Genomic DNA, 12,897 nt, shown 5'->3' with positions numbered 1-12,897 from the left:
ATTTTAAATTTCAATTTTAATGTTATCTTAATTTTGTGGGCTTGTATTAATTTAATTGTATTTTATTCTCTCTTTTTGTATTGTTTTTAGCTTGCCCTGTGAACCGCCCTGAGTCCTTTGGGAATAGGGCGGTATATAAATTCAATAAATAAATAAATAAGATAACTTTGGGACTCAAAGGGAAAGTTTAAAAGAGGCCTGGTTGACTCCCCAGGGAAATAGATAAGATACACAACCTTGAGAGCTCTGAAACAACAGCTGTGAAAGGCTCTGTGTTCCCTAACTAGGAAAAAAATCTCTCATGGATTTTCTAAGTGTAAAGCCTTCAGTTTAAAATATCAATATGAAAGAAGGCCAGGAACAAAATTTCTTTATGGATGAAGATCAACAAACTCTCGCTATGTTGAAAACACTAATTCAAACTCTTACCACTACCAATGAAATACTAAGAGGCTATGTGAAGGAACAAGAAGACAGTCCAGATATGAAAGCCCAAACTTTGACCTCAGCTAAACAACCATCTATACAAAATATAATAGAAAAAATGAAACTTTCAAATACTATGACAGAAGAATCTACAATTCAACAAATATTGACATTTGAAAATCCAGAAAGGATATCGACAATTTGGGAAAAGGAAAAGGTTTCTTATACAACACAAAAGGAACTAGAGGACCTAGAAAAAGAACAGTTGGATGAGAAGACAAACAATTCAGAACAACTGAATCAATCCCTGAACAAAAGTAAAAACCCCAATTAAAATTAAAATTAAATTAAAATTAAAATTCTCAGCCTGGGCCAGAGAGCTCGAAGAGCCAGGTCTTATCTGTATGTAATTGAATTACTACTACCCAGTCACCATGCTGCTTTTCAAATATGTGAATGCAATATTAGAAAATCAATAAAATTTGTAAAAAAAAAAGTTAGCATTCTCATGGAAACCACTAAGAACCCAGAGTAACCTGAAAAGTCCAGAGCTCTTTTAAAAGTGGTCCCTAAGTTGTAATTTCAAAGACTGTATATGGAGAAATGATTATATCTATGAAACAGAACCATATAGAATATATTCTATTGGTTTGATTAAATTTTAATTAAATTGTCATTAAAATTAAGTCATATGGTAGTTTGCTTCCCTTCTGGCCCCAAATACTTTTGGGACAGTGGTCTGCACACACACAGTTCTCAGCAACACAGAGGATATGGATTTTCGGAAAACAGTCTCCATTCATCTCCTCTCAGACCCACCTTCTCCTTAAAAGATCAGTTCATCCTTCTAGTGAAAAGTAACTGTAAAGAAGAGAAAGGAGACACTCCACATAGAAGACAAAGTCCATGGAGAAATGGGAGGATCAGGTATGAGTTATAACCACCTGGACATGCCTTCATAAAAGTCTCTCGACCCATTCCCAGTGATGAAAGCTCAAGAGGCTTCATTCTATGGCTTGTATTCTGAAATGAAACATAGAGATTAGGATATAAATAGGAACTCTCTAAACAAAAGTTATCAGAAGAAACCCAAACTTTCACTTCTCTTCTAAGGAAAGCTTCTACACGTTGACTTTTTTTTTCCACCAGGAGGGTAAGTATGAAACCACTTTGATCTACACTGTTCTAAGGCTACTTTCCACACATAGCTCTTTGATCCTTTCTCTCTATATGCTCTGGAGTTTGCAAAACAGCCGTGGTTTCTTCCTATCCTCACAAACTTTTCAGAATTACTCATGGAGTAAACTTGAATCTAGCTGGCAGTAGTGATACAGAATTATATCCATGTACCTGGTGAATCTCTTAATGAAGTAGATTTCTTTCTTTGTATACAGAGTAGTTGGAGGCTTCATTTTGGCTCAGAGTGTACCTGTATACTTTCTTTCCTCTCCCTCACATATTTACCTGGACCGTACTGTGTCTTTGGCAATCATTCTGGGTTTAACCATAGTTGATTATTTATTAATAGATCATTAGAGTTTGGTGTAGAGGTTAAAGTACCTGGCTAGTCCCGCCTTACACATGAAAGTCCTCTTAGTGACCTTGGGCCATCTATTCTCTCTCAGCCCAACTCACATCAGAAGTTGGATTAAGCCTGGGGAGACCCAGGATCCCGTACCCCCACGTTCCCTCCATGGCTTTGGGCCAATCATTTTCAGCCAGCATACTTCCCAGATTTATTGTGATAGGGATAAAATAAAGCATGATTCTTATCTAAATTTCCTTGATGTTCTTGGAAGTCAGGGAGAACAAAGATCTAATAAGAAAGATAATTATCAAGGAAAACCATGGGTGGTAACCAGGCTCATTTTTAGTTTCTCATCAATTATATCTTTAGGAAATAAACATGAGAAGGTTTCAGTTAGGCAAGCTAGGATAGCAATTTTCTCTGCCAAAAAGGGTAAACATTTGAGATAAGTGACGGGAAAGCTACCCAAGCACACTACATGGTTTAGAGTAAAGTCCAGATCAACATGCAAAGAGAGATCAGGGTTTGACCTTAAAAAGCAGAACAACACATTCACAGATTCATTACAATGGGGAGGTCAAAGTAATAGCCTATTCTTGTCTGCCAAAACAGTTGTTGATCCCAGAGGAAAAGTAAGTAAGACACTCAAGTAGACTGGGCGTCTCTGGCTTCCAGAAGCTCCCAGAAATCTCCTTCTGTCAGTGAGAGGGAGAGCTTATATCAAAACAGGAAACAAAATCTCAACCTTGGGAAATATAGAAGTGGACAACTTGAGGTCCCAGGACTGAACCCATCCACATGGACCATTTCTGTGGCCCTGACAGACCTTCTAACCTGATTTCATTACAGTCAGCAACCACATTATGCACAGACACCCATTTTAAGACTGCAAACAAACAAGAGAATTCATTGTTCAAAAATATTCTTTGATACATTGCAAACCATCCAAAGATGGGTGACTATATGATTTTTTAGAGATGATAGATAGATAGATAGATAGATAGATAGATAGATAGATAGATAGATAGATAGATAGATAGATAGATAGATAGCAGGCAGGCAGGCAGGCAGGCAGATGATTGATAGATAGATAGATAGATAGATAGATAGATAGATAGATAGATAGATAGATAGATAGATAGATAGATGATAGAATAACCAATATTACAATATTCTGCTTCATTCTGCAATGGCAAGTTGAGTTTATATTGCTCCTCTCCTTTGTCATCTGTATTTTTCTCTAGCTCTCTCTAGTTCCCAACTTTTAAAATCTTAGTTTCATTTCTCTAAAAATTACTTCATCTTGTTTTCTGCCTCTTTGCAGACAGACAGCAAATATTATTACTGTATTATTTAGCGTATGATGAGAACATAATAGAAGATGAAGAAGTTTATCCTGATGGAAAGATGCAGGAAAATAACCAAAGCCCTAAGAAAAGTCTTGAAACCATTTTTAAGACCAAAACAAGGAGAAGACAATTGGAGGTATCTCAGACAGATACCTCCCTAATTGGTGTTCTGCTTTGGTCTACTTGGTGGAGCTGACAATATTTTTCGTCTTACCATTCCTTCCTTCCTTTGACCACCTTCTTGTCAACTCTCCTTTCCAAACACATTACTTAGCATCCTTCTCTCATTTTAGCAAAAATCATTCCTTAGATCCATTTTTTTTCCTCAACCGGAACCTCTTTCACTTCATCATTTCATCAGGCAAACCTTTTCGCAACTCTCCTTAGAATAACTCCACACACTGTGGGTTTTTGAAACAACTTCTGTTCAGCAGCCTCTTTCTTTACCTTCACTTTCCATTCCTTCTGGTGGGACATAATTATCAAGCATCAGGGAAATCAGGAGATCCAGGCAGTTCAAAGGTGTACACAGATTTATTGTAAGCTTAAGCTCTCTACAAGAATCTGAACTACTAACAGTCAAGGGAAATTAGTGGGAGCTAAGACCAGAAATGAATTCAAAGTGGGCTGGCCTTAGATCTCTTGTGGGTAGGAAGCAAACGCTTTTGCAGCAGCGCCCCCCCACAGCCCAATCAAGCTTGGAAAAGGCCTCCGGAGCCTGGATCAGGCCATTGGAGGGGGGGTTTGCAGAAGTGTTCCCCGGCCTCAAATCTGGGCGGCAGCAGGAACCGTGGCAGAGAGCAGATGACAGAGAGGTGAGTCCGGCATGGCAGGAAGGGAGGGAGGAAGAAGCATGAGGTATCTTGGCAGGTTGGGGAGGCCTTGGGGGCCTGTTCTAGCACTAGGCCATCCATGGCCTTCCCCACCCTGAGATACCTCGTGTTTGCTTAATCAGCCGCATGCATTTTAACAAGCAAGGGAATGATCTTGTACCTCGAACGAGATTCATTCTACGAGTTTTTGAGTTACAAGTGGAATGGGCAGGTTCTATTACACTCATAACTCGAGGACTACCTGTATCAATAATACAATGCATTGCCCAACTCACTGCTTGGTGTCTTCCTTCAGCCTGACCAAGTATATCTTTCTTTAACTACCTTTTCCTTGGCATGTTATCTCTGTAATATTTCAAGTCATAGTCTTCTCATTCGAGCTTCTAAGGAAGTTTATTACAGATAGTCCTCAACTTACAACAGTTTGTTTAGTGACCGTTCAAAGTTATGACCGTTTTTCACACTTACAACCATTGCAGCATCCCCAGAATAATGTGATCAAAATTCAGACTCCTGGCAATTGACTCATATTTATGACGGCTGCAGTGTCCCAGGGTTTTGTGATCATCTTTTGTGAACTTCTGATAAGCTAAGTCAAGGGGGAAGCCAGATTTGCTTAACAACTGTGGCAGAAGTCGTAAAATGGGGAAAAATTCACTTAACAAATGTCTCACTTAGCAACAGAAATTTTGGGCTCAGGTGTGTTCCTATTCAGAATGTTCTTACTCTAAGATTTGATTTTTCTAGCCTGCTCTTAGATAGATTGGAAATTTCGTTTCAGTTCTGCATCACCTAGAGGAAATATTGAATACAGATAAAAATATCTCTGTCTGTTTGTATAAATGTCTCTGTCTGTGTATCTGAATTTCTATTTATGTATCTGTATGCATTTGTACAGGTAAGTCCCCAAGTTACAACCATTTGGCTTGTGACCTTTTGTAGTTACAATGGCAGTGAAAAAAAGTGACTTATGATCGGTATTCACGCTGCTGACCGTTGCAGCATCCCCAAGGTCAGGTGATCACCTGACATGTATTTATGACAATTGCACATATCATCACCATTTGTAATCTTCCCAGCTGGCTTCCAACAACCAAATCAATGGGGAAAGCCCAATTCGCTTAACAACTGCATGATTTATTTAACAGTTGCAGTGAAAAGGTCATAAAATGGGACAAAACTCAGTTAACAACTGCTTTGTTTGCCAATAAAAATTTTGGGCTCAGCTGTGGTCATAAGGTGAGGACTACTTGTATAGAGAGAGAGACACACACACATACAAATATTTAATTTAGAACTAGGTAAGGAGACCGCTTAGTGCACAAACCACAAGGGCCCACAGCTCAACTGCATATGTAGCCATTACCTGAGAAGTTTTAATGTTAAATGAGGAAGTCAGAGGATCCCTTAGAATAGTCATGTCAAGTGCAGGAAAATCTGGAAGTCCAGGCAGTTCAAATGAACATACAGGTTTATTGCAAGCTTAAGTTCTCTACAAGAATCTTAACTATTAGCGGTCAAAGCAAATTGGCAGTAGATAAGAGTCAATGAAATTCAAGGCGGGCTGGACTTGGATCTCCTGTGGGCATGAAGAGACCCGAGACTAATGACAGGTTGACCCCTCCCTAAGGGTCAGCCTGGTCATCTGCTACAATTCACCTCTCATTTGCTTCTAATCTCTGCAGATTCCTGCAGTCTCCCACCATGCTCGCCTCCAAGGTCTCTTGCTTGCTGATAGCCTCTTTGGCCTTTATTTTGGGGGCTCTGCTGGACGTGCCCAGCCAAGGGCAAAACTGGGCAGAATTCCAGCGGAAACACATGGACAATAGTCCATTCCCACCTATCAGCCCCAGATTATATTGTGAAAACATGATGCGGTTTCAAGGGTTGACCTGCCCTTTTTGCAAGCCCAGCAACACTTTTATCAATGCCCCTGCCCACACGGTCCAACAACTCTGCCAATACATCAGGGGACCATCTGCCATTACCAGCAGATTTAATTTCAATTTGGTCGATTGCTGGTATACTAGTGGCTTGCCTCCCCTTTCCTGCAACTATCGAGGAACCGTGTTGTCAAGTTGCGTTCATATAATCTGTGAAAATTATGAGCCCGTTCATTTCATTGAAATTCTATGAGAAGCAAAGATGTGAAATTCTCCTTCCATCTCCTGAAGAAGACCCTGCAGTCGTAGACCAATGATTCAGCTCTGTTTTGCTTTATTTCTTCCCTTCAATGATATCAAGTGTGCTTTTGAAAAGAAAAGTCTTCTAACAAAAATTCTCTCTTTAAATAGATCTGGACATGAGGTTCTGAGGCTCTGCAAGGCCTCCTACCTTCTCTATAATGTCCAGACTTAGCAACGAGCTGCCCTTATCCACAGTACAGTTTATTTCGAACTTGGTTGATTGCTTGCATCGGTGGCTGTCTGCCTTATTCTTGCAACTATCAAGGAAACGTGCTGACAAGATGCTTTGGGGTAACCTGTGACACTTGCGTGGCCGTTCACTTCGTTCAAATTGTATGAGAAGCAGAGAAGTAAATTTACGTGCCCCGCCTCTTGTTTCTTCTTTATACAGTCCATAGTGAGCAACACAGTTGCCCTTTTGTCCTGTTCTCTGCACCTTATCAGAATTAATCTGAAGCTAAATCTGAATCTAACTGGTAGTAGAGTTATAAATCTGTCTACACATTTGCATAATAAACAGCTTTTTAAAAAATACAGAACATTGTTCTTCCCGATTAAGTTTCAAAGTGTGCTCTATGCTCTTTTTTTCACTCTTCCCTCAGCAACATTTAGATCTCAGGTTACTTCCTGCCATTCTGCTGTTTAAAGAGAACAATAGTCCTATTGAAGAAAGAAACATCTGCATCTTGATTTCAGGTGTTGCAATAAGACTCTGCAATGCCATATTCTTTATGTCTTCAGTTTATTTATTAAATAATCCCATTCATCTGAAAATTGAACTTCCCAACAAAAAGTTCAGAAGATCTCCATGTTTACTGAACGTTGGCTCCATTAAATTTAAGAAAAGGGAGTTAATGCATGGAAAGCCAAGCTAATTGCACTCCATGGGACTTCCTATGTAGATGTGCAATCACCATTTCCATTCTGATCCACCTTCTCCAATGAGATTTCCCTGGTGATCCATTCACAATTGTTGAAATGGAAACTAGCTACTATATAGCGACTAGACCTAATGCAGACATGTCAAACACAAGGCCCGGGGGCCAGATCCGGCCCGCGAAGTGGTTTCATGTGGCCCGCGAAGCCATCCTGGAAACAGTGAGGGAATGGCTCCCACTGCCTTGGCCCTGGCCCAGAGACCCTCCTTCTGCCAGAGACCCTCAGATCTGTCCCACTCCTGCCCAGGCCCCCAAAGGCACCCTTGATGCGAACATTGTAGAGCTGGCCACGCCCACCCAGTAGGCCACTCCCACCCTGGCCATACCCACCCGGCCCCCTAAGGGCAACCGCAATGCTGATGCGGCCCTCAATGAAATTGAGTTTGACACCTCTGATCTAATGCATACTGTAAGTCTCTCTGTGAATATGTATAAATGTCTCTCTTTGTGTACCTGTATCTCTATTTATCTACCGGTAAGTGCTTGTTTGTTTATATATAGACACAAACACATACAAATACAGGTAGTCCTCAACTTATGACCACAACTGAGCCCAAAATTTCTGTTGTTAAGTGAGACATTAGTTAAGTGAGTTTGCCTCATCTTACAACTTTTCTTGCCACAGTGAATCACTGCAATTGTTAAGTTAGTAACCCGGTTGATAAATGAACCTGGCTTCCCCATTGACTTTGCTCGTGAGAAGGTCGCAAAAGTTAATCACCTGACCTTGGGACCCAGCAATGGTCATAAATAGGAACCAGTCACCAAACATCTGAATTTTGATCACTTAGTCATGGGGATGCTCAAAGGTCGTAATTGTGAAAAACTGTCGTAAGTCACATTTTTCAGTGCTATTGTAACTTTGAACAGTCAGTAAATGAACTGTTGTAACTCGAGGACAACCTGTATACACACAGATATTTCATCTAGTACTAGATAAGAAGACCACTCAGTGCTCAGAGCACAAGGGCCCACAGCTCAACTGCATGTCTTGTCAATACCTGAGAATTCTTAACGTTGGGTGAAAGTGCCAGAGAATCACTCAGCATGTTCACCGTCTTTTCTGCTTCTGATTTCTACAGATCCCTGGAGTCTCCCATCATGCTCGCCTCCAAGATCTCCTGCTTGCTGGTGGTCTCCCTGGCTTTTCTTTTGGGGACTCTGCTGGTCTTGCCAAGCCAAGGGCAAACCTGGGCAGCATTCAAGAATAAGCACGTTGACAACAATAGTCAATACCCACCTCTCAACCCCAACTTGTATTGCGAAAACCAGATGCGGTTTCGGCGCATGACCAATCCTCGTTGCAAACCCCATAACACCTTTATCAATGCGCCTGACTACTTGGTCCAAAAAATCTGCCAAAACATCGGGAGCCCAGCTCCCATTACCAGCAGATTTTCTTTCAATTTGGTTGATTGCAAGCAAACCGGTGGCTCTCCTCCTTATCGCTGTAACTATCAAGGAATCCCGCAGACAAGACGCATTCGTGTGACCTGTGACAACTTTGTTCCTGTTCACTTCGGTAGCATTGTATGAGAAACAGGCCTCCCATCACCTAAAGACGACCATGGAAACTTGGACCAAGAATTCAGCTCAACTTTGCTTTATCTCTTCATTTCAATTATATCAAGCATGCTTTTGAAAGGAAAATGTATTTTAACAAAAATTATCTCTTTAAATAGATCTGGACACGTAGTTCTGAAGCCAGTGACTTTGCACTTCCAATTTGCGTGAGCTCATTCCATCCTCTTTCTCTATAAGGTCGATAGTTAGCAACATAGCTGTCCTCTCTTCCTATCCTCTCAGCTTCTCAGAATTAATCTGATGCTAAACCTGAATCTTACTGGTAGTGGAGATATAAATCTTCTGCACACTTGCATAATAAACTGATTGCTTCTCAATACAGAGTATTGCTGTGACTGATTAACACTCAAAATGTACCTTATACTTTTTCTTTCCATTCCATTCAGCAAAAAGGATTAGGGATGACACAATAGCAGTGTTCCATATTTGAAGGGCTGCCACAAAGATAAAGGGGGCAAACTATTTACCAAAGGACCAGAAGGCAAGACAAGAACCAATGGATGGAAACTAATTGAGGAGAGAAGAAACATAGAGCTAAGGAGAAATTTCCTAACATTGAGAACAATCAACCAATGGAATGCTTTGCCTTCAGAAACTGTGGGTGCTCCATCACTGGAGGTTTTCAAAAAGAGGCTGGACAGTCACTTGTTTGAGATGGTATAGGTTCTCCTGCTCGAGCGGGGAGTTGGACTAGATGACTTCCAAGGTCCCTTCCAACTCTGTTATTCTATGCTCTAATATTTAGTGGAGTCAAATTGCAAATTATCCTGGAAGTTGGAAAGCTGCTTCAAACCATCTAATAACTAAAGACGGTTCAAGAGTTCCATATAACACTTGTGGAAATATTTGGAAATTCTTATTGGGACTCTTCAAGTTCTACCCAATATCTGGACAACCCAAGAGAACCACTCGGGACCTTGGAATGCCCTTTTGACTTCTCACTTATAACTCAATCCTTCCCTCTATCACATTCCACTCCCTTGAGAGTCCTGACAATCAGATCAATCCAACTAGATATATTCCTCCTTTAGGGACCTTACATTTAGATGTTCAGTTTCTTACTCTCCTATACTGTCAAGACTAGAATTCATTTTTTTCCATTACTAAAATCTCCAAGATTTTCCATAGAGTCCACTATTCCTGTCTTAAACTTTCAGTACAACACTAAGTTTTCTAATTAAAAAAAACAACCCTATAATAGGCTGAAAGGTAAGGTTAACAGGATGTCCTTAATGATGAAACAAAGAAATCTTCAAATTTAACACTGGAAAACCTGTCCTCAACCACCCAAGACAGAGTTTAGGGCTAGTCCTTAGTTTCCCATTGAGCTTTGTAGGTCTATCTGCAGCTGGGTTCACATAGGCAGTCCCATTGAGTGCAATTAGCTTGGCGCTTCATGCATCTACTCTATTTTCTTTGATTTAGTGAAGCCAAGGGTGAAAAATGTTGCAATCTGACCTGCAGGCTCTTTTCCATACTGGCTGGGGAACTCTGGATATTCTGTCCTCACTACACATTACCCTGTGTGTAGATTGACATGCAGCTAAACCCATCTATCCTTCAACAAACCAGACTGTGTGCATATATCTTGATGCTTTATTGAAGGAATAGGATGAGTTTGAAATTGGGAAAAATAGAAATACATACAATAAGAACCTGAATGCAAAATAAAGAGTTGCTGGTGAGCATAACAATTAGCAAATGCAGATAAAGTTCAAGTCTCACCAGCGATGCTATACATATGGAACACGGATTTTGTCCTCTGATGAATATGCATCATGGATTAGGCTGGGTTCTTCCAAATGCTTCTGTTTCTTCTGAATGTTAGAAAATGAAGTCTGGCTTCTCAGGATGCACCCCCCCCTTTTTTTTTCCAGAATGAGTGAGGATGGGTACTCTGTAGGGTCAAAAGATTACTAAAACCAACTTTCTAAACAATGAAAGGTTTGTCTTTAGTCACTATATGGAGCTCAACACGTGTTACAGAACAATAACAGCATATACAAATACAAACTCTATGCTGGAGACATGACACTGGGAGTTAGTCTATACCAGGGCTTTTCAACCAGTGGTACGGGTACCACCTGTGGTACATTGGCACCTGGCAGGTAATATGTGACCATCCTAGAAAAGTAGCAGGGGAGGGGAATGAGCTGAACTGGTGGCAGCACCACACAAGCCTGAGCAAGAGACGGCTGGAGCTGCAGGGCTGTCAAGGCTCAGCAGAAGCACCAGAATCAGCGCCAGGCTGCAGCTGGAGCTCGGCGCTGATCCTGGCCCTTCTGAGCCCAGAAGAAGCGCCGATCAGCTGAAATGTTGCAGCATCCCCAGGGGCTTGTGATTTACATTCAGATGCTTGGCAACTGATTTATGATGGTCACGGTGTCCCAGGGCCATGTGAAGTGACCAAAACCTGCTGCAACCACCCAGCAGAGTGGGGGGAATAAAAACCAAACACACCCCACCTCACCCCCATTGCTAATCCTCAACAGAAATGCTCACAGTGAAAACTTTGGACAGAAGGAAGAGCGCCGCCGGGTGGGCAGGCAGGTGTGTTGCTCGGCTGTGGCTTGGGGGGCACTTTTTTCAGTCCCATTGTAACTTCAAACAGTCACTAAGTGAACTGTTGTAAGTCAAGGACTACCTGTACTTCATTACTTTTTTCCATTTTTTGTCATCAAGTTTTTGACACCTTGCTAGGCAACTGGTGGTACTCGGATGTTGCCATATCCTAAAAGTGGTACAATGGGTGAAAAGGTTGAAAAGCTCTGGTCTATACATCTACAACCTGCCAAGACTGAGAAACACTGGAATAAATCTTCACATTATCACTACACCATAGCATTAGACAGAGATTGGCTTTATTGACAATATCTTGACATTCAAGTATTCTCAAATCATGCGTCTCCCTAAAAATGTATGTGCAAAATGCATTGTTAGGAGATATGTGCTTGCATTTCCACACAGAAATGTTAAAAACTATTTGAAAACTGATTCCAAAAAAGGACAAATCATATTTGAAGAACTGTATGATTGGAAAAGGAGAGAACTGTATAAAGTTTGCTCCTGAGAATCTAAAAATGTAAACCAGAAATACATGAAAGAACACGGAGAAAAAAGATGAGTTATCACTGAATGAAATAAAGAGAGGAACACTCAGAAGACCAAGGCATGACAAACAGTTCAACAGAAAAACAAGGACTTCTGAATTATCGTGAAGATTCTATCCTTCATTGGTGGAAGGAATTCTGAATTTTTCCACAATTCCTCATTCTGTGTCATAGGGATACAAATATTCTTTTATTGGCCAAGTGTGATTGGACACACAAGGAATTTGTCTCCAGTGCATAAGCTCTCAGTGTCCATACAAACAACAAAGGGGTAAGCCATAGACCATAAATCATAAGATACAATTATAAATCATAAGATACCAATAGGAGAAGGTAGTAGGAGAGATGAGTTGATGAGAAAGAAAATAAGAAAGAGGAGAAGGTGAGAAGGATAATAGTAATACAGCCTTCTACATAGGTAAATATTTTTAGGCACAAGACAATGCTGGAATTGGGTGGTTAGTAGAGTGATGGCATGGTGGGGGGGGACTATCTTTGTGTTTAGTTGTTTTGGCATGCAATGCCCTGTAGCGTTGTTGTGAGGGGACAAATTGAAACAGTTTATGTCCAGGATGTGAGGGGTCTGTAGATATTTTCTCAGCCCTCTTTCTGGCTTGTGCAGTATACAGGTCCTCAATGGAAGGCAGGCTGGTAGCAATTGTTTTTTCTGCAGTCCTAACTATCTCTTGAAGTCTGTGTCTGTCCTGTTTGGTTGCTGTGCCCAACCAGACAGTTATAGAGCTACAAATGACAGACTCAATAATTTCTCTGTAGAACTCAGAGAACTTCCATCATCTATCAGAAGGCCAGGCTGCCAACTAGGAATTTGCAGGGCTATAGACTAGATTGAAACATACTAGAAGACATTTTCATACTATTAAGGAAGCTCCATTGGTTAGACTGCATGGAGTAATCAAACTCAACTCAAAGGAGAGTATACTTT

Source organism: Vipera ursinii (assembly GCF_947247035.1).
Source record: "Vipera ursinii genome assembly, chromosome: Z".
Classification (NCBI taxonomy): domain Eukaryota; kingdom Metazoa; phylum Chordata; class Lepidosauria; order Squamata; family Viperidae; genus Vipera; species Vipera ursinii.
The sequence above is the reverse complement of the archived record's forward strand: the minus strand, read 5'-3'. Positions refer to the sequence as shown.